The 20,633-nt window shown below is 34.3% G+C and overlaps 1 protein-coding gene across 5 annotated transcripts in view; it reads right to left on the reverse strand.

Moving 5' to 3' along the window:
• The window catches only part of LOC145291278 (protein O-mannosyl-transferase TMTC1-like), a 163,098-nt gene that overhangs the window by 120,653 nt on the left and 21,812 nt on the right, over positions 1-20,633 (reverse strand). For 2 of the 5 annotated variants that reach the window (XM_080136917.1, XM_080136918.1), the window contains exon 2: positions 5,201-5,403. The exons of the other annotated variants lie outside the window; for them this stretch is intronic. The gene's annotated coding sequence lies outside the window, so the exon portion shown is untranslated. The remainder of the gene's footprint in view (positions 1-5,200; positions 5,404-20,633) is intronic. 5 annotated transcript variants of the gene reach the window in all.

The raw sequence follows: 20,633 nt of genomic DNA on the forward strand, positions 1-20,633 counted from the left end.
GGAATGAGATCTGAAATGGTACGTTTCTAAATTTTTGAGATGGGGATTGATAGTCTTATTTGGATTCTTCGGACTACTGTTCTCACATTGAGTGTTATTTTCACAACGCTTCAGTCAATGTAACCTTTGATCTTCTACAGGTGTATCTTGTTGAACTCAGGAATCTTTCTAGAAAACTCGAGAATTTCAAATGGCACCTTTTATTTAATCTACAGGAGTAGCATATTCTTGTTCCGTCAGCCACGATTGGGCAGTAGTACTAAGTAATTCATACTTGTATTTTGAGTTGTCGCCATGGGTCCTTGGATAGTGGATAAAGTACTTGGTAAAATTCAGTTGTAAGTTACAGTTTCAATGCTCAGTGCGGGCAACACTCAAAATACAATTGTGAATTGCTTAAGACTTCTACCTAGTCATGACTGACAGAACAAGAACATACTACCCCTGTGGATTAAATAAGTTTCCATTCGAAATTATGAGAATAGTAGTCCGAATAATCCAAATATGAATCTAAGATGGTAACACGTCAGCAATTTTGATGAACAAACATTCAGTGAATGCTTTTTATTTTATTCATTTTACTTGATTGCTGACCACTGTTTGTCCTTGACCGCCATTTTTACTACCGGTGGATCATTTTCTATTTTATTTACAATGATTATTTTATTTCTTTTCATGATGACGCTTTCACATATATACAACTAAGGTTACACTATTACCAGCTAAATTCTGTGCCAGTGGATCAATTTACGATTCTAGCTGAACTAATCACCTCTGTTGATTCAGAGTTTATAACTGATCTAGTGTAAAGTCATCTGTTAGATTTCCAAAATCAGACCCAAATAGCAATTCGTCTGACACATTAACACTTGATTTGAACTAGACTATTTTAATGCTTTTTTTTCCTGTCACTGTTTATTTCTTTTTGGGTCAGGATTTATTTAAAAAAATATCATAGGCTTATGAAAGCCTATGCGACTGCTTTTTTTTACAAAAAATAAACTAACTGATTATTAAATCAGTTCTAAGTGACAATCTTCAAGATGGACGATACTAAGAATACAATTACAAATTAAGACTTCTGCTCTGGTTGTCGGAATAAGAGCGAGCTACACTTACAGATTAAATAAAGGTTCTGTTGAAAATTATTTCCGAGTTTGAGATAAAGATTACTAACCAAGACACACCTGAAGACAAGATAAGCGAAACATTGTCTAAATAATACATGCATAAGGGTCGAAAAAAATAAGAAAAAAAAAGAAAAAGGATAATAGACATTTATGCTGATGACACTACGATCTAAGGTAGCACATCAAAGACTGTAAATGACAAAGTTCTCTCAGATTCTCTCTTTCCTCTGATCTTGACCATGTGGTACAATGGGGAAAGAGGTGACTGGTTACTTTTAATGCATCTAAATCAAGCTTCTATCTTTACAACATCATCGCTCTGATCCCCATCTGGTATCGATTGAAACGAATGGCTCTCGTCTTGAGGAAGCTTCATGTTTTGACAAGCTTTTGGACTTAACCTTTACTCCTGATCTGAAATGGAACACATACATCAAATCCGTTGCCAAGGTTGCTAGAAAAAATGATGGGATCCCTCTATTGATCCAGTAAATATCTCACTGCTGATGCAGTTCTCTATCTATATAAAAGCCAGATACGTCCAAGAATGGAATACTGTTGCCACATCTAGGCAGGAGTTGCTAGAAAAACCTTATCCTGCCTTGATAGAGTTCAAAATAGACTTCGTTACCTAGTAGGGGATGTCCTTTTCTCTTCCCTGCAACCTCTTTCTCACAGAAGAGACGTTGTGAGTGTCTCTGCTTTATCATTATTTTCATAGCAAGTGCTCGTTTGAGCTCCAATCCATGGTCCCTCCTTGCCAAACTTTCACAAGAAACACTCGTCTAGCTGCAAACACTATCAATAATTTCCCCTACTCTTTATCTGTGCCTAAACCTAGATTCCATGAACAAATTTTATTTCTTAGAACTGCACGCCTGTGGAATTGACTTGCATTTGCCTGCTTTCCAGCTGACTACAATATGGCCGTCTTCAACTCCAATGCAAACAAGTTCTTGAGCCATTCGACTTAAGTTAACAAATTTACCAAATTTCCACTACTAACGATTACTATGATTCTGATACTGTACACTCTTTAACCCTTATCCTTGAGTGGCCTCTGGGCCTTGATAAGTGGTGCCTCCTGTGTAAAACAAACAAACAACAAAAAAAAAAAACATGGATAGACATTTATTTACAGATGAGCAGTTTATGAAAGATAAATATAAAAGGGTAATACAAAACATATAAAGTAGCAGACAATATAATTTTCGAGGGGAGAACAACAGGTATTAGCTCTAAGTAAAGAATACATTACAATCCCAAATACAGTGAGAAAACACGTCAGGTCGGAGATAAAGAAATATACCTCAACAATGAATAAGTAAATGTTACTTTGTATTTCTGCTTATCAAAGTCTATGCGACTGCTTATCAAAGTCTATGTGACTGCTTATCAAAGTCTATGCGACTGCTTATCAAAGTCTATGCGACTGCTTATCAAAGTCTATGTGACTGCTTATCAAAGTCTATGCGACTGCTTATCAAAGTCTATGCGACTGCTTATCAAAGTCTATGCGACTGCTTAGGAGAACCTATGCGACTGCTTAGGAGAACCTATGCGACTGCTTAGGAGAACCTATGCGACTGCTTAGGAGAACCTATGTGACTGCTTAGGAGAACCTATGTGACTGCTTAGGAGAACCTATGCGACTGCTTAGGAGAACATATGCGACTGCTTAGGAGAACATATGCGACTGCTATTAGAATAGGTAATCTATTTAAGTTTTGGAAAGACTGCTTCAAAGAGAAGTTGAACAAACGTCTTTTTGCTTTGAAAAATGTGCCAGAGAGAGGGGGGGCTGTAAGATATTGTCCTAAATTCCGCATATGGGTGGAATAATATTACTCTTGCACAGGAAAACTTTCTCTAATGTTGCTGAGAACTAAGAGATAACTTAGATAATGACCCAATAATTCGAACGTATTCTAACTTTGAGAGCAAATGAAATCGTTTTCTAATCACAAACTAATTCCATTATTTCAATAAAAAGTCTTTTAATAGTTTAGATACATCTAAAGAATGGTTATGTAAAAAGGAATTCTTTAAAGACACTTTAGTCACCATCTAAAAAAACAAAATGTCATGATCAAATTTAAATAAACTTTAAAAGATAATATGCTTTTTAATCCATGAAAAAATAATTAGTTCAATTGCAGCATAGAAATTGTCGAAATATTTTGCCCAAATCTATACAGTGTTTGGAATATCAAGATAGATAGATATTGAAAAAGAAAATTAAAAACGAAATAAATATACTTGTTATCCACTCGACATTATTTCTAAACTAATGTACACCCTATATTACTTACCTGACGAAGGCCAGAAGAATAGTTGGTCGAAACGCTGTGAAACAACTACTAAAAGATTAGGATAACAGTCCGCAATGGATAAATAATACAAAATTACTCATCTCAATAAAAAATCCAATTAATTAAATAATAGTGTACACCCTCCGCAAAAAATGGCAGCAAAAAAAAAAAAAAAAAAAAAAAAATGCTTCGCAAGCATTCATATTTGCTATTTAAGTATTTAACTAAAATCTTCATATAACATTTAATGATTATGTCAACAATGTCATTTTTCATACATAAATTTTTATCACTTCTGATGACCTAAAGAAATAAAAACACTCACTGCTGACTTATTGATACAGAGTGAAGGATTTATTTCTAAATTAATTTCAAACCATGGAGTAAGTCTGAGATGACTTACCATTTGCTTTCCAGCTTCCCCTTTTCACTGGAAAACGTTTTGTTCAGAGGTTAGAAAAAAGTGTTCGCTTTACTCACTAACTTTTTTGTGAATGAAGTAAATATATTTCCTTATATTTAAATAAATATATCCATCCATCCAGTCAGTGCGGCCGCAACCGAGATTGAACTCACTACACAAGTTTGTAGTGTAATTCAAATGTTGTCGGTAGCTGAATACTCAATGCTTTGCCAGGACTATCAAGGGTATTTTTTTTTTATCGTGACACCATCACTAGATGGGATACCTACTACGGTTTAAGCGATTCCCATCTACCCTCAAGAGAAGGATAGACCGCACCAGTTTCTCAACCTGGTATTTTACCTCGCGGTACATACAGCGCCTAACATTCCCAAATGGTCACCCATCTGGTACTGGCCATCTGGTACTGGACTCAACGTTGCTTAACTTCGGCGATCTGGACAGAACCAATGTGTCAATGCGATTGTGCCATATACAGTGAATGAATATTGGTCTTTATAGTATATTGTAGAATGGAGGATTTTGAATTTATTTTTCTAATGAAAACAGTATTGCTATAATAAAAATGCATTTGTTTATTTGAAATATATTCTTTTACTCAAAATGTATTCGTTTATTTAAAATAAATGGTGTTAGAACTATTAATCAGAATTGGGAAAAATCGGAACTTTTGGGGTACCAGAATTGGAAAAATTTGTGCCTATTATTCGATGTCAAAAACGATTCCTTTAAAAATATATATTATTTGATTTTGTTTTTAAAAACATTTTTCACTGCTGGTAGTAATAATACAATAAATATTTCTTGATTTAAACTTCCAGGAAAACTAAAATCCATAGATCACTCTACGACAAGTGCATTTTTACATTCGCAAAAGATATATGCACATTTAGCACGTGTTTTTATGGCAATCAGGACAAAATAATCATTTTATAGTTAAATATTTAGAGATTTATAAAGGATCGGAGTCAGTAATGGTATCGGAATCGAAAATTTAGTAAGGAATTGGTAATTGTATCGGAATCGAGAAAAAAATATTGGAATCGTTTCAGCACTACTAAATATATTTACTAAAAATACATTCCCACATTAAAAATGTACTTCTACAATAAAAATATATCTTTTTACTAGAAATTCATTTCAACAATAAAAATTCAATCCTATAATAATTTTTTTTTCAAAAATAAAAAAAAGAACATATTTCTTACTGAAATGTTGCTATATAAAATGATATAATGTAACTTCACAATATTCACTTGTTCTAATAAACAAGTTCAACATTAAAAACAAACTTCTTTGCTGAATATAAAAGCAAAAGAAATAATTCCACTCACCTGCAAGTGTTGGCATTATTTGTGTCTCATTAAGGACTAACCGTCTGAAGACAATTGAATCGATAAGATTTGTGACTCTCTCTCTATCTCTATCTCAGGTCTGTGTGAGCACGCTTCTCGTCTCAGACGTCAAACGTTATACTTGCAAAGTTGAGGTCAGTGGGAAGGTATAAAGATTAATGACTGACTGAGATATTTACAACCTGAAATAGGCAAATAGGCCATCCATGAAGCCCTCACCTGCTAGAAGGAGCATAAGAAACTAGTCACAAAATAATTATTCAAATGAAGTCAACAAATAAAAAGATAGAGACACACGCAAACACACACGTATATATGTAGTGGGAAAGAGGGGGAGATTTAATTATGCGTAGAGAAGTTAGAATGAACTTTGCGTTACCTAAGAGTTCTTGTCCTTTTGAGGCAGATTTAATTAGATAGCATAAAAGTAAAATAAATAAATAAAATAACATTTAACTTTTTTTTTATTATACAAACATTATTGAATACACATGTGCGTACATGTTTAAGCTGAGAGTTCCCTTGAAATCCAGTGTCATCAGGCTACTACAATTATATATTAAAAAAAAAAAAAACTATGTCATATTAGTGATGGGACGATTCTAATATTTTTCACGATTCCAATACAATTACAGATTCTGTATTATGTTTACGATTCTGATACAATTATCGATTCTAATTCTTTATAAACATCTAAATATTTAAACTAGGAAGTCGTTATTTTTCCTGATTACTGGAAAAACACATGTTAATGTTATGCGGATATTTTTTCAAACGTAAAATTACATTTATGAGGAATGGTCAGTAGATTTTAGTTTTACTGGTAATTTAAAATCAACAGACTTTCGTTATTTTCTCATCACTATCAGCAGTAGTGCAATAATCGTGTTTTTAAGTATAACACCCTGAGACAAGAGGTATGTTTACACAAGTTCATTTTAAAATTTCTCATGCAAACTTAAAAGTTAAGATAAACAAATATCTTCAACAACAAAGACGTTAGAGTAGCAATTGCACATAACAGACGCCTTTTGAACTTTGACCCTTAAGAAGCCAAATTTTCAGCAAAATTACAATAGGCGAATGGAAAGACCTCGAAAGGAGAAATATATATATTAGTATTGGGACAGTTAATCTATATCAGAATCTGAAAAATTTGTGCCTATTTTCCGATACCAAAAACGATTCTTTCTATTTTTTGTTTGCTTTTATTTAATGCAACAATTAACAAAATCAAATAAAAAAAAAATGCCATAATAGATAAAATCAAATAAAAAAAAAAAACAATATAAAGAATCGTTTTTGGTAACGGAAAATAGGCACAAATTTTTTAGATTCTGATACAGATTAACCGTCCCAATATATATAAAAAATTTGTGCCTATTTTCCGATACCAAAAACGAGTCTTTATATTGTTTTTTTTTATTTGATTTTGTCTATTATGGCATTTTTTTTTTTATTTGATTTTGTTTATTGTTGCATTAAATAAAATTAAATAAAAAATAGAAAGAATCGTTTTTGGTATCGGAAAATAGGCACAATTTTTTCAGATTCTGATATAGATTAACTGTCCCAATACTAATATATATATTTTTTATTATATATATGTATCTTTTTGACGTTTTCATGAGTTTTCTTTCCATTCGTCTATTGTAATTTTGATCGCTAGGCGTATGTTATGTGCAATTGCTACTCCAACGTCTTTGTTGTTGGGGTATTTGTTTATCTTAATTTTTAAGTTTGTATACGAAATATTAAACTAAAATTGTGTAAACATACTTCTCGTCTCAGAGTGCTATACTTAATAAACGATTATTTTTAATCCTAGCATTTCTGCCCGGCTTTGCTTGGGCCATATGTAGTGTTCATAACTTTATGTGCATATGTATCTATCTCTTCAATATCTCCCCTAATGTCGAAAGATGGTTCTGTTGTCATTACGGATCCAGAAAATATCTTGAAAAGATGGCAGAAGCACTTTACTGATGTGTTTCACAATCCCTCAGCAGTAGATGCTGATGCATTTGATAGCCTACCACAATGTGATATCGTATTCAGAATGGATTGTTTGCCTAATCTGGTTGAGGTGCAGTTGGCTATTGCACAAATCAGCAGTTGGATGGTGTTCCGATGGAACTTCTTAGGATTGGAAGTGTGAATATTGCTAATGCTATCCTTGGTTTTGTTGAGGAAATCTGGGAAGGTGTTCCTGTTCCACAAGATTGGATTGATGGTGTCTTGGTGACCCTGTTTAAAGGAAAGGGACATAAGAATGTTTGTGACCACTACCGTGGGATTACGCTTTTGGAAGCTGCTGGGAAAGTTCTCGCACGGCTTCTATTAAACAGGTTACTGGAAGATGTTTGTCCTAATGCTATTCCAGAGTCACAAAGTGGCTTTAGGTCTGGCAGAGGAACTATGGATATGATTTTTTCAGCCCGGCAAGTCCAGAAGAAATGCATTGAACAACAGATACCACCGTATCAAGTGTTAAGGAAGCTTATATAGAAAGGCATTACCGTACATATCTACACTTTTTAATATACTAGCAGTTCCGTCTGACTTTGCTCGGGCCCTATGTACTGTTCATGACTTCATGTGCATATGTATATATTAAAAAGTGTGAATATGTATGCAGAGGAGTTTGGTAGAGTCTGCAAAGGTCAAATCTGTAAGCTTTGACCTCTTGACCAGCCAAATTTTCGCTCCAAAACTGATTAAAAAGCTTGCTGCATGTCTGAATACCCTTTATGTAAAATTTCAAATGTTTAGACCCAACATTGGCTTAATCGTTTGCTAGAGATTGCAAAGGTAAAACCTTTTGAACTTTGACCCTATTGGTAGCCAAATTTTCAGCAAAGAAAAACAAAACAAAAATCGATTAAAAAGCTTGCCCTATGTCTGAATACACTTTATGTAAAATTTCAAATGTTTAGACCAAAAATTAGCTGAGTAATTTGATAGAGACCGCAAAGGTTAATTTTTTAAAAACTTTGGCCCCCAATTATGACCATTAACATTTGTTTTGGGTTCAAATAAAATTATAAAGTTAGATCTATGTTCAAGTGACCTACTTCTAAAATTTCAAGTGTTTAGACCCAAAATTAGCGGAGGAGTTTGGTAGAGTTCTCAAAGGTCAAATCGTTGAACTTTGATCCCTTAACAGGCAAATTTCTGGCGGGAAACCGATTAAAAAGATTATCCCAAATCTCAATACCCCTTATATCAAATATCGAGTCTGTAGACCGAAAATTGACAGAGTTATTTGGTAGGAAAGTGTATACAGACAGACACACACATACATACATACATACATACATACATTTTCACTTTTATAGATATACTAGCATTTCAGCCCAGCATTGCTCGTATATTTGGATGTGTGTGTTGAGCAAAAAAAAAAAAAAAAGTGGTAGTAGAAAGGTAGGCTTGAACCCGTACTGCGAAAGACGAAAAAAATGGGGGGAAAAACCCGACGTTTTTGTCGTTACGACCACCGCCAAACCGGAAGTGACGTAGGTTTTAATTAAGGCTAGACAATAGAAAGAAGAGGATGACTTTAAAAAATATCGGCGAAAAAAGCAACCCCCCCTGTAGAAAAGTGCCTAGTTGAAGGTGAAGATATTAATGTTTTTAGTCAATTTTTCGGTATTTGTCGTATGAAAGGTCGAACTTCAAAACGATACTGATCTTGTAAAAATCCGTCGCCTCTGTCGAAAGTTTTAGGCAGACATGCAAACATACATACAAATTGTCGGAGGAGTTTGGTAGAGTTCTCAAAAGTCAAATCGTTGAACTTTGACCCCGTAACAGCCAAATTTCTGGCCGAAAACCGATCACAAATCTCAGTACCCTGTATATCAAATTTCGAGTCTGTAGACTATAAATTGACAGAGTTATTGCGTAGGGAAATGCGCGCGGACACACACACACTACACACACACACGCGTTCACTTTTATAGATATACTAGCATGGGTGCCCGGCGTTGCCCGGGTATTTGGAGGTGTATGTTGAGCAAAAAAAAACAAACAAAGAAAAAAACGGTCAATTTTTTTAAACTTTGACCCCCCCATTATGACCCGTTAATATTTGTTGTTTTGGGCTCAAATCATTTTATTAAGTTTGATCCATGTCCAAGGAACCTATATGTAAAATTTCAAGTGTTTAGACCCAAAATTGTCGGAGGAGTTTGGTAGAGTTCTGAAAAGTTCAAATCGTTGAACTTTGACCCCGTAACAGCCAAATTTCTGGCTGAAAACCGATCACATCGATTTCTCCAAATCTCAGTACCCTATATATCAAATTTCGAGTCTGTAGACTAAAAATTGCCAGAGTTATTGCATAGAGCAACACACACAGATACACAGACAGACAGATACACAGACACGTTCACTTTTATAGATATAAAGACTAGCATATCAGCCCAGCGTTGTCCGGGTGTTTGGATGTGTATGTTGAGCAAAAAAAAAAAAAAAAGTTGTAGTAGGAAGGCAGGCTCGAACCCGTACTGTGAAGGAGGAAAAGAACGGGGAAAAACCTGACGTCTTTGCGGTTACGACCACCGCTAAACCTGAAGTGACTCATGTTTAAATTAAGGCTAGACAATAGAAAGGAGAGGATAACTTTCAAAAATATCGGCGAAAAAAGCGACTCCCCCTGTAGAAAAGTGCCTAGTTGAAGGTGAAGATATTAATGCTTTTAGCCAATTTTTTGATATTTGTCGTATGAAAGATCGAACTTCAAAACGATACAGACCTTGTAAAAATCCGTTGCCTCTGTCGAAAGTTTTAGGCAGACATGCAAACATACATACATACATTTATATATTGGTAACAGAAAATTTTCGACCCAAACCGATGAAAAAGTTTGCCCTATCTCTGAATACCCTTTATGAAAAATTTCAAATGCTTAGACCAGAAATTGTCTAAGTAATTTTGTAGAGACTGCAGAGGTCGATTTTTTTTAAACTTTGGCCCCTATTATACCCCCTTAAATTTTATCGTTTTGGGCTCTAATCAAGTTATTAAGTTAGATCCATGTCCAAGGAACCTATATGTAAAATTTCAAGTGTTTAGACCCAAAATTGTCGGAGGAGTTTGGTAGAGTTCTCAAAAGTCAAATCCTTGAACTTTGACCCCGTAACAGCCAAATTCCTGGCCGAAAACCGATCAAAGATTTTCCCAAATCTCAGTACCCTGTATATCAAATTTCGAGTCTGTAGACTTAAAATTGACAGTTATTGGATAGAGAAATGCACACACAAAGATAGATAGATAGATAGATAGACCGATAGACCGATTTGAGACTTGTTCAAACGTTGCAAAGAAAAAGGTGGAGAAACCCCTAAAAATCTGCTTTCAGCATTGAACCATATGTTACAATGTTTATTTGTAGTCTTTGTAAACATTAACTTTAAATTTATAAAGAATTGAAAGTAAAACGTTGTATTTGATGTTTACATGTGTTGTGTGTGAACATTAACTTTATGTCTTTATAAACTAAGTAGTCGCCCGGATCCATCGTGTCCTTGAACTAGGTAGTCGCACGGATCCAAAAAAATATTTAAACTGGACGAATTATCTTAAGAACACATGATATAGTTTTTGACATCGGTTAAAAGCTGAAGGGTGTACATAGTATCTGAACGCATTCGTCAATAAATATCTTTTTAATATTTGTAAATACAAACTTTAAATTTCTAAAAGAAAATAAACTAAAACATTGTATTTGCTGTATATGAATGTAGAGTACATATGAACTCTCCCTGATTGTCACTCGTCCTTCTAAAGCTACATGAATTATCGTAATAAGGAACGCGGTGTTTGTTACTGGGTAGTAATTAAGTGGGCATATATCTAAATATTCTTTTTATTATGATGTGATGCTTATTTACCCTATTTCTGGATTAGATGGACTCTTCCAAAGCCTATGAACACAGTTACAGCAAAGTGTCATAGCAGTCATTTCTGTAACATACAATCTATGTACTTGTGTACATGCACTCTTGTAAATGTACAACCATGTTTTAATTATTAACAGTTCCAACTCACAGCACTTTTGTAGTTATCTTTGATGCAATTATTCAGAACTGTTTCATTTAAAAAAAAAAAAAAAGAAAAAAAATTTAAAAAAAAAGAAAAAAATTAAAAAAAAAAAAGAAAAAAAAAAGAAAAGGGGGTATCTTGCATTTTTTTTTTTTTTTTTTTTTTTAACTTATCAACCTCTATGGGTTATCAAAGGTCAGTTATGTTTTTTGTTGGGATTCTTTATTTTTCTAGATTCATATCTTCTGATATATTTTTAGGTCTTTCAGGAGTGTAGAGATATTTTCTACATTGGTATATTCAAATAAATTTTTCATATTACTTTTGAAGAAGAACTTTCTAAGGTTCCTAAATGTTTCACATTCCATAAAGATGTGAAAGACTGTGATAGGTGTTTGGCATGTGCTACATCTTAGTTGTAATTCTTTGTTCAGAATAAAAGAATGTGTGAAATTTGTGTGCCCTATGCGGAGTTAAGACAGGATAACTTGTTCTTTCCTGAGGGCAGGGATATATTTATCTACCTTGCGTCATATATGAAATAATTGGTTTTGGGTATTGTTCCATTTTTGTTGCCATTTGTTTCAGAGAAATTTATTCATTTTTGGTTTCAGATCTGTACATAAAATTTGGAAATTTTGAGGGCTAATTTGTGAACAGATTTGGCTGCTTTGTCAGCTCCTTAATTGCTTTATTTCTCCTGTGTGGCCAGGGGCCAAGCACAAAAGAATTTCTTTATTGTTGGACATATTGTTTAGCTTGCATAGAAGTTTTATGATGAGGGGGATTTTCAAAATTTTTATTTTGTAGTGATGTTAATACCGATAGTGTATCTGAAAGTATGATGAATTTTTGGCAATAACTGTTTGAGATGATGTCAAGTGCTAGTTTTATAGTCACCATTGATGTACAAGGCCCATTAACTAAAAAATGATGTCACACATAGTAGGCAAAGCATCACGCTCTATCGAGCAAGCAGACTGTCGATAATAAATGACAACTCTTTGTAATATATATATATATATATATATATATATATATATATATATATATATGAGCCAAAAGTAAAAAATGTTTGCCGAAGTGTGAGAGGCAGACTTCAAAGCTGTGTAAATCAAGATGGAAAACCGTTTGAACACTTACGTTGATAAATAACATTTAATTACGAATTAGACTATCAATTGGAGATGTTCTAAAAGCTTTTAAAATTTTTCATGGTGACTCTGGTCTAATTCTTTTTTGGATATGAGTTTCTGGCTGACCTATAGATAAAGCTGGCATAGTCTAATTGGGATCTGATAAGGTATTTGTAGATTTTATGAACGGTTTATTGATCAGCTAAAAACAGATATGAACCTATTGCCGTTCATATCTTTTTTATCTATTTTATTGCTTTCGAATTTGAATAACATCAAAAGGTGAGCTATTGCTACAAGGCTTCACGCTTAACTAACTCCTTATTTGGCGCCTCTTTTTCTCAGTCCATTTTGTTTAAAGTAAACCAAACAGACCTACAGTTTTGGATGTAAACGATATGAAATTATCAAAACGTTATTTTCTTTTTTCATGTCACTTGATAAAAATAATTATGAAAAACTTATTTTTATTGAATGAATATATATATATATATATATATATATATATATATATTATAGTTGGGACAATTAATGAGAATTGGGAATCGAAAAAAAAAAAAAAAAAATCAGAACTTTTTGGGATATTTCCCGATGCCAAAAACGATTCTTTTGTCTTTGTTTATTTGATTTTGGTTAAAACAAAATCTTCCACGGTTGGTAATAATGCTAAAATAATAAATATTTATTGATTTTAAAATATCTGCACATTTTACATGTGTTTTTACTGTAATCGGGGAAAAATAACAACTTTATAGTTAAATATTTAGATATTTATAAAAAATTGTAATCAGTAATCGTATTGGAATTGTGAATTTAGTAAAGAATCTGTAATTGTATCGAAATCAGAAAAAAAATTTGGAATCTTCCCATCACTAATGTGTGTGTATGTGTAATGATTTTATTGCTGTAGGTTTCTAAATGCAAATCCCATGATTTATCAAATAGTAGTCAATGACAAGCAAAATGTTATTATGGTATAATTTTTATTTATTGATACAAACTTTATTGGTTTCCCCCTCTTTTTGTCTTATTTTCATTGTTCATGTCCTACGTTTCCTTTTAAAATAAAGATGTATATTAAAAGAATAAATTTTTCAACTTTTGGTTCATTGTAAGACTGATAACGTTAGATTTCTGGAGAAATCGCAAACTGAAACATGTATGCATATATGTAGCCAATGTTTGTATAAATAAAATATATATCTTGTATACATGTATAATATTACAAAGAAATACAATATATTATGTAGAACGTTTCAGTATTTACTTTAACAGTTCTTGATACACAATTATAGCAAAGTAGTAAGCTATGAAAATATACTCATGGCAGTTAAGCCAGAGAGTGTAATCTACTCTGCCTGATGATTCTCTATTGGAATGAAACACAAACACATGTCCAGCTTAACTGTCATAAGTATATTTTCCTCTCTCTCTCTCTCTCTCTCTCTCTCTCTCTCTCTTATGTATGCATGCATTTAAGATAAGCCCATGCAAATGAAAAAACTTTTCTGCATCTTTGTGCTTCGTTAGAGCAAAAAATAATGGAAAGAAAATTTTACAAGGAGTACAAGAAAAAAAAAAAAAAAAAAAGGAATCAGAAATCCGAAATGTTACATCTACCCCAAAGTATAATAAGAGCATTAATTTGGGGGAGCTTCATTATTTCTGATTCTATTTCTTTTGTATCTATTTTAAGATTTTACTTTCATCATATTTTGGCCCCGATAAAGCACAAGGGTGCAAAAACGTAATTCCATTTATGTAGGCTAATTTAAAACGTTCTTATAATAAATATTTATTATAAAGCTCTATCTAGTATTGAGCACAATATTAGTCTTAAGTTCTTTTTATTTATAGACTAGAAGATGTACCTGGCGTTGCCCGACATTAGACATAATGTAAATTCTTAAAAAAACAAAAAACAAAATTAAAAAAAAAACTGAAAGAAACTGTGAGACATGTGCATACGAGTATTATGTTTTTTCTAAACATTCACTAAACAGTAAAAAAAAAAAAAAAAAAAAAAAAAAATTCGTGCTGATATCGAAACCAAAGCCTTAGGCAGCGAATCAAGTATGATAACCATTTGGTCAGCTTGACACGATCTTTAAAAAGTGTCTTCAAACCTACTTATTCTTAACATAATGTGAACGATTCGCGCACGTGAATCATGAAACGGTTGACAAACAGGTATAAATCCAATGACCCCCAAGTACCAAAATTTCTAATTTAAACCCCTTAGCAGCTCTTTTTTTTCCGGATGCAAACTGATGAAAAAGTTTTTCCATATCTCTGAATACTCTATATACCAAATTTCAAGTCTGTAGATCAAAAATTCATTAAGTATATAGGTTGAGAAGTGTTCTTACATTCTCATTTATATATATATATATATATATATATATATATATATATATATATATAAGTTCAAATCTCTATAAGAACAAAGAATTAATAAAATTTAAGAGTAAAAAACATATTTAATTTTTAAAAAGGAGACACAAATTAAGTGGATTGTTCTTAATTCGTGGAGTTTCGAAGAAATACTTTCCTTCTCATCAGAGGGTAGGAATTAGCAAAATGCAGAATCAGATTTTGCTTGCAAAGTATTTAATGAAACTGCAAGTGAGCCATAGAGCTTACTTTCTAAAAGTTAAAAAATAGTGAGGCAGAGGGAATGAGGAAAAAATTAAAAATGATTTCATGTGAGTGGATGATCGAGTGAAAAGTAGAAGATCCAATGACGGTAAAATCCAAACAAGTTGGCAAAAGTCCAGTATCCAGAAGTAAAAAGCCAAAGGCATCCCGTTACTGGAAGATATTTCAAGGTCATCCAAAAGACAGAATTCCGTGAAATAATTCACAAATGGGTAAAAAAAAAAGAGTGAGTTCAATATATTCTTATAAAAAGAAAGATAAATTGTGTGGAGAATGAAAAAAAAAAAAAAAAAAAAAAATGGAGGGATTTCAACACGCTACTGCCGAGGCCAAATTTGAAAATTGCGAATAAAGAAACAGAAACGATGAGCGGTGATTTTATACACACTTCAGAATAAAGTAATGCAATAGATATTCTGGTATGGAAGTCCAGTGATTATTGGTCTTACGAAATATTATTGGCTGTATATTTTATAAAGACAACCCCAGCTAAATAAAAATTGCTCAATATACCGGATAGAGCAAATAAATCAAAATTTAGTAATTTAAATTTTATGACGTGAAATGGTTAAATTTCAAATCTAAAATTTTTATTATATGCAAAACAAAGAATACATTTCAATAAGTAAATCTCCTTAACCTATAGGTTTTCGATTTCTACCCATCTCCTCATAATATTTGCTAATATTTTCTCCTCTGAGGAGATGGGTAAACAGCGAGAACCTATAGGTTAAGAAGATATACTTATTGAAATGTATTCTTTCTCTTGCATATAATAAAAATTCTAGATTTGAAATTTAACCATTTCACTTCATAAAATTTAAATTACCAAATTTTGATTATATATCACACACACACACACACACACACACACACACACACACACACACACACACACACACACACACACAGTTCCTTTTGTATGATAGATAGATATTACTCACACACATTACTCGTATGTATGTACGCATAAAAGATATATTGAAACAGACACAAACCGTAATATTGTGAATTGTTGTTCATGATGATGATTGTTATACTACTCTTATGATGTGATTTATGATGTATCAATCTATTACGTCAATTTAAAAAATTTAGTACAACGGATGGAAAAAAAAAATAGACCGGATTTTAAGACTTGCACGAACACGTCAAATATAAAAAGCAAGCAACCTGAGATTTTATGGGCAGTAGAAAAAGTCATTCCTAAATTTGGAATACATTTAAACAAATTTTACAATATAAAAGTCACCTATTATCAAAACCCAAAAGCCACTCGAGGATAAAGGTTAACTATGTGTAAGGTGGATGGGGAGACAACATCGAAATGATTGGTCAGAATTTGATTATTTAAAAGCGTAGTTCAACAAGAATTTATTTACATTGGATTTTGAAACGACAATGTTGTAGTCAGCTGGGAAGCAACCCAGCTGTAGTATTGGTGTAACGAAGACAAAAGAAAAACCTTATCAAGGTTTTATTCAACTGAATTCTACAGTATAATTAATCAAGGCAAGAGGTCAAACGCATATAAGTAAGAATAAAAAGGGCGTATTTAAATAGGAAAATCACGTGATCACATAAGCAAAAATTATATCTAGCAAAGTTCTCTCTCTCTCCCTCTTTTATTTTATTTATTTTTTTATTTTAAAATGAAACTATAACATCCTCCCCCACTTTCATATATCCAGCAGCCGATTCGGTTTGCGAATTCTGCTAGATTGGCAATGAAGTAGCTCATCACTGGAAGTGCCAGAATAAGTTTCAAATCCCTGAGGAGAATGAATCTCGGGATTCTGATTCATCACATCTTCCACAGAAATTACATCTGGTAGAACATTGTCAGCAGAATTCGGAGGTCGATCCGAGCGTGGGAAACGTGCTAAATGTTTCAGTGCTACTGGATCTTCCCGACCATCACGATTGTCGAATTCTTGAAAGGCATGCTTTAAGGAGCATCAACGATCAGATCATACTTGCTCCTGCCACCGAATTGTTTTAATAAAACTTCCCCAGGTTCACAGAGCCAAACAGATAATGCAGTACCAGTGAAAGAACGTCTTTCAAAATTGGATATGCGTCCGTGAGGAGTTGCATTAGTGGCGGTGCATAGTAGGCAGGGAATAGCACGTAAAACATCCTGTAAAAATTCTGTCAAGCATTAACGTGTAACCATCGAGATTCCAAAGTTAAATATATATGATGTTCCATATAATGCCGTTATAAAATTCACATTGGCTTTTTCTTAATGGTATACAGGGTGACCCCCCCCAAAAAACGGGCCCCGTATACACTTTACTAATTAAAGTTGGGGCCCGTTATTTTTGGGCCACCCTGTATAAGCAGTAGTGTTGCTAGATTCAATCCTAAGCCGCAGCAGAAATTGTTTGAATTCCTTCGATTTTTTTTTCGATGTCTTTCGGTTCGAGAGGACAAATGAGGAAAGTCCGAAAATAGAGAGAAAAAAAAATAGTTATCAAGCACCGGATCGCAGTTTGAGAGAAGCAATCACGACAAGAGAATTCAAAAAGAAATCGACTGTATTCGTCGACGACAGTAAGTATGTAACGGCAACCTGATGAAAATTCCGGGACAGGCTCTTTGTAATCAACAGAAAGACACTGAAACAGAGCAGTTGAACGGATAAAAATATCCTTAAAGGGAATTAAAGAATTGCGGTTTTACTTGTGCACAACGAGTACATTCGGATAATCACGCGTCTGATCTCATCGATTGAATATGGCATATTTTGTGACCAAAATACGGCATAATCACGTTAACAGACCAGTTCCCGCTGGATCACCAAAGTTAAGCAACGTTGAACTTGGTCAGTACTAAATGGATGACCATTTGGGACTTTCAGGTGCTGTATGTGCGCTCCGCTTATCTCAGCATTGTTTCCAGTCGTCCTGGTCTTCTTGCCACTGGACTCAAACAGTGCCGATTCAGGAGAGATGTGGTTTGAGATTGCGCAACCCTTGCCTCACAATTACACGCGCTACTACTGCCCCTAAGGGGTATCCTTTGTCTTTCAAGACTGAACAGAAGCATGGAGGGGGAATTTTGTGACCTTACAAAATGCCAAAAGTGTTGTACTTCAGGATGTATTAAAGAATTATGGAGTGAATTTAGTTTCTGCAAGGAAGACGCAGCAGCAGCAGCAGCAGCAGCAGCACATGTTCGGGATAATGTATCAGCAACAAGACTGTTTTATGTTTTATATCATATGAAAAGGGAAGACGCTCTATTTTCCATCGTATGATTTCATCGTTTTTAATTTTTCCACGATTAGCCGGTTTAAACGTGAAAGCTACGGCTCGCTGATCCGTAACAATAGTAAAGTGTTACCAAGCAATCATATCTTTCCATTTACGAACACATTCAACTATGGCATACGCTTCTTTTTCGATTATATGAAGTCGCGTTTCAGAAAGGTTTAACGACCGAGAAGAGAACGCTACAGGTCTCCCAGCTTTTCTAAGGGAGGCCTCTCCGATAACCTTTTCTGAAGCATCAGTTCTAATAACAAACAGAAATTCAACGTCAATAACTTTTACAAAAGGTTCGGCAATGTCCTTCTTGGGAGTTTCGAAAGAGTTTACAGCCATGAGAGGCATCGGAAATTGTTTATTTTTGTAGCGAGCTGCTACTACTGCGAGACTAGGCTGTATTCTCACCTTAGTTCTCTCTTTCTCCCTACTCTTTTCTCTTTTCCTTCCTTTCTTCTTATACGTCATCAGAGGTTCCAGCCAATGAAAAGCGAGAACGGTTTACGTGGGACATTCGAGTGAAGGAAACGTCCTTACTTCCACGGCGACTAGAGACAGAACACACGCCTCACTCCTCAGCTCCCGTTAGGTGGCCAAGAGGAGCATTGAACATTAATACATACTTTACAAAATGCACTGTCTTCCTTTGTAACCAGAGTTTCGGGAAAACACACATATATATTGGATATATAAAACCTCATGAATTCATAACAAAGTCGCGTTACACGTTTCTTTCTATTTCAGCGCTCCAGTTCTCCCTGTTATCGGAGGCGCCCCGAAGTGGGAGCCTACCGAAATGGTGACCTCTAATTAGTACCCATGTTAATGTATGGTAATAATACCATATTTTCAACCAGTGGACGAATTTTGGATGAATAATTAGGTATCCATTTGGCATAGTAGGCAAACATGCCAGGACATCTTTTTAAAGATTTAGAGTCGGAAGGAAGAAGCATTTGCAAAAGAAGGTTGCAAGTGCTCGTCTGAGCTCCAATCTATGGTTCCTTCTCGCTAAACATTCACGAGAAACACTCGTTTGGCTGAAAACACTATCAATAATTTCCCACATCCTTTATGTGTACCTAAACCTAAACGTAGATTCCATGAACAATGCTTCTTTCTTAGAACTGCACACCTGTGGAACTCTCTTCCGATTGCCTGCTTTCCAGCTGACGATAATCTGGCCGTCTTCAAATCTAATGTGAACAATTTCTTGATGAGCCGTTCCTCTTTAAGTAATCGAATTTTACCAAATTTACACTTCTAACGATTACTATGATATTGTCCTTTTGACCACTGTACACTCTTTAACCCCTATCCTCGAGTGGCATCCGTGCCTTGATAAGTGGTTATTCCCTTGTAAAAAACAAAAGTCGCAAACATCTGGTTGAAGAGTTACATTACATTTTGTAACCAAGTACGTTAATAGAATGAAGTGAAAAACTGATTTTTGCCGGTTAATTCGAGGTTGTATGTCGAAGCAGCTCTTAAGAAACACTTCAAGTTGATGTCATGCTCCTCCTGGTTTTTGCCGGCCCTGTCGGTGGGGCATTAGAATACGCTGATTGCCCCCCCCCCCTGCAGAGGGTAAAAGTCCCTCAATGGGGGTCCTGGATATGACCTTAAACTATATCTGATGGTGAGGCCCCAGTTTGCGGGGTCTGGGGAGTGTGGAGCCACCCTTTAATTGCCATTGCTCCCAGGCCAACTCTGACCCGGAGTGGTAGTACCTGTTAGGGTCCCAACTATCGGTTAAAAAGAAACTGACTTGCAAAAAAACAAATATATTCTATTAAAAAAAATTTCTTCAAAATCACCGGATTCGGCATTAAATAACCTGAAAAGGGTCGATATGCCGTAAAACAAAACCAACCAACCAACCTGGTTTTTGCCGCAAATAATTATGGCATCTAAATACGAAAAGGTTGCAGATAATTTGTTATCGGAGATAAAAGAATTCATGAAACGTTGAAATGCAGAAACACCGTTTGTGACACCCATAGATGTTCGTTTAAACTGATATAAGCAATTTCCGCCTTGAAAGGCCATACAATGGCAAATTTTAATGTTTCAGTCGATGTAACCCCTGACCTTCGTTAGGTGTATCTTATATATTCTTCTGAAGTTTGAAAATTCAATTCTCAGTGTAGGTGACCGAAAAATGCAATTGCAAATTACTTAGGACCTCTATCCAGTCATGGCTGACGGAATGAGCACATGCTTAGGTGTATCAGAAGCCGCCATTAAAAATACCGTATATGAACTTGAATAATTCAACTTACTATCTTTCGAAGCTTATAACTA

Source organism: Euprymna scolopes, chromosome 12, assembly GCF_053919585.1.
Source record: "Euprymna scolopes isolate OS-2025 chromosome 12, ASM5391958v1, whole genome shotgun sequence".
NCBI lineage: Eukaryota > Metazoa > Mollusca > Cephalopoda > Sepiida > Sepiolidae > Euprymna > Euprymna scolopes.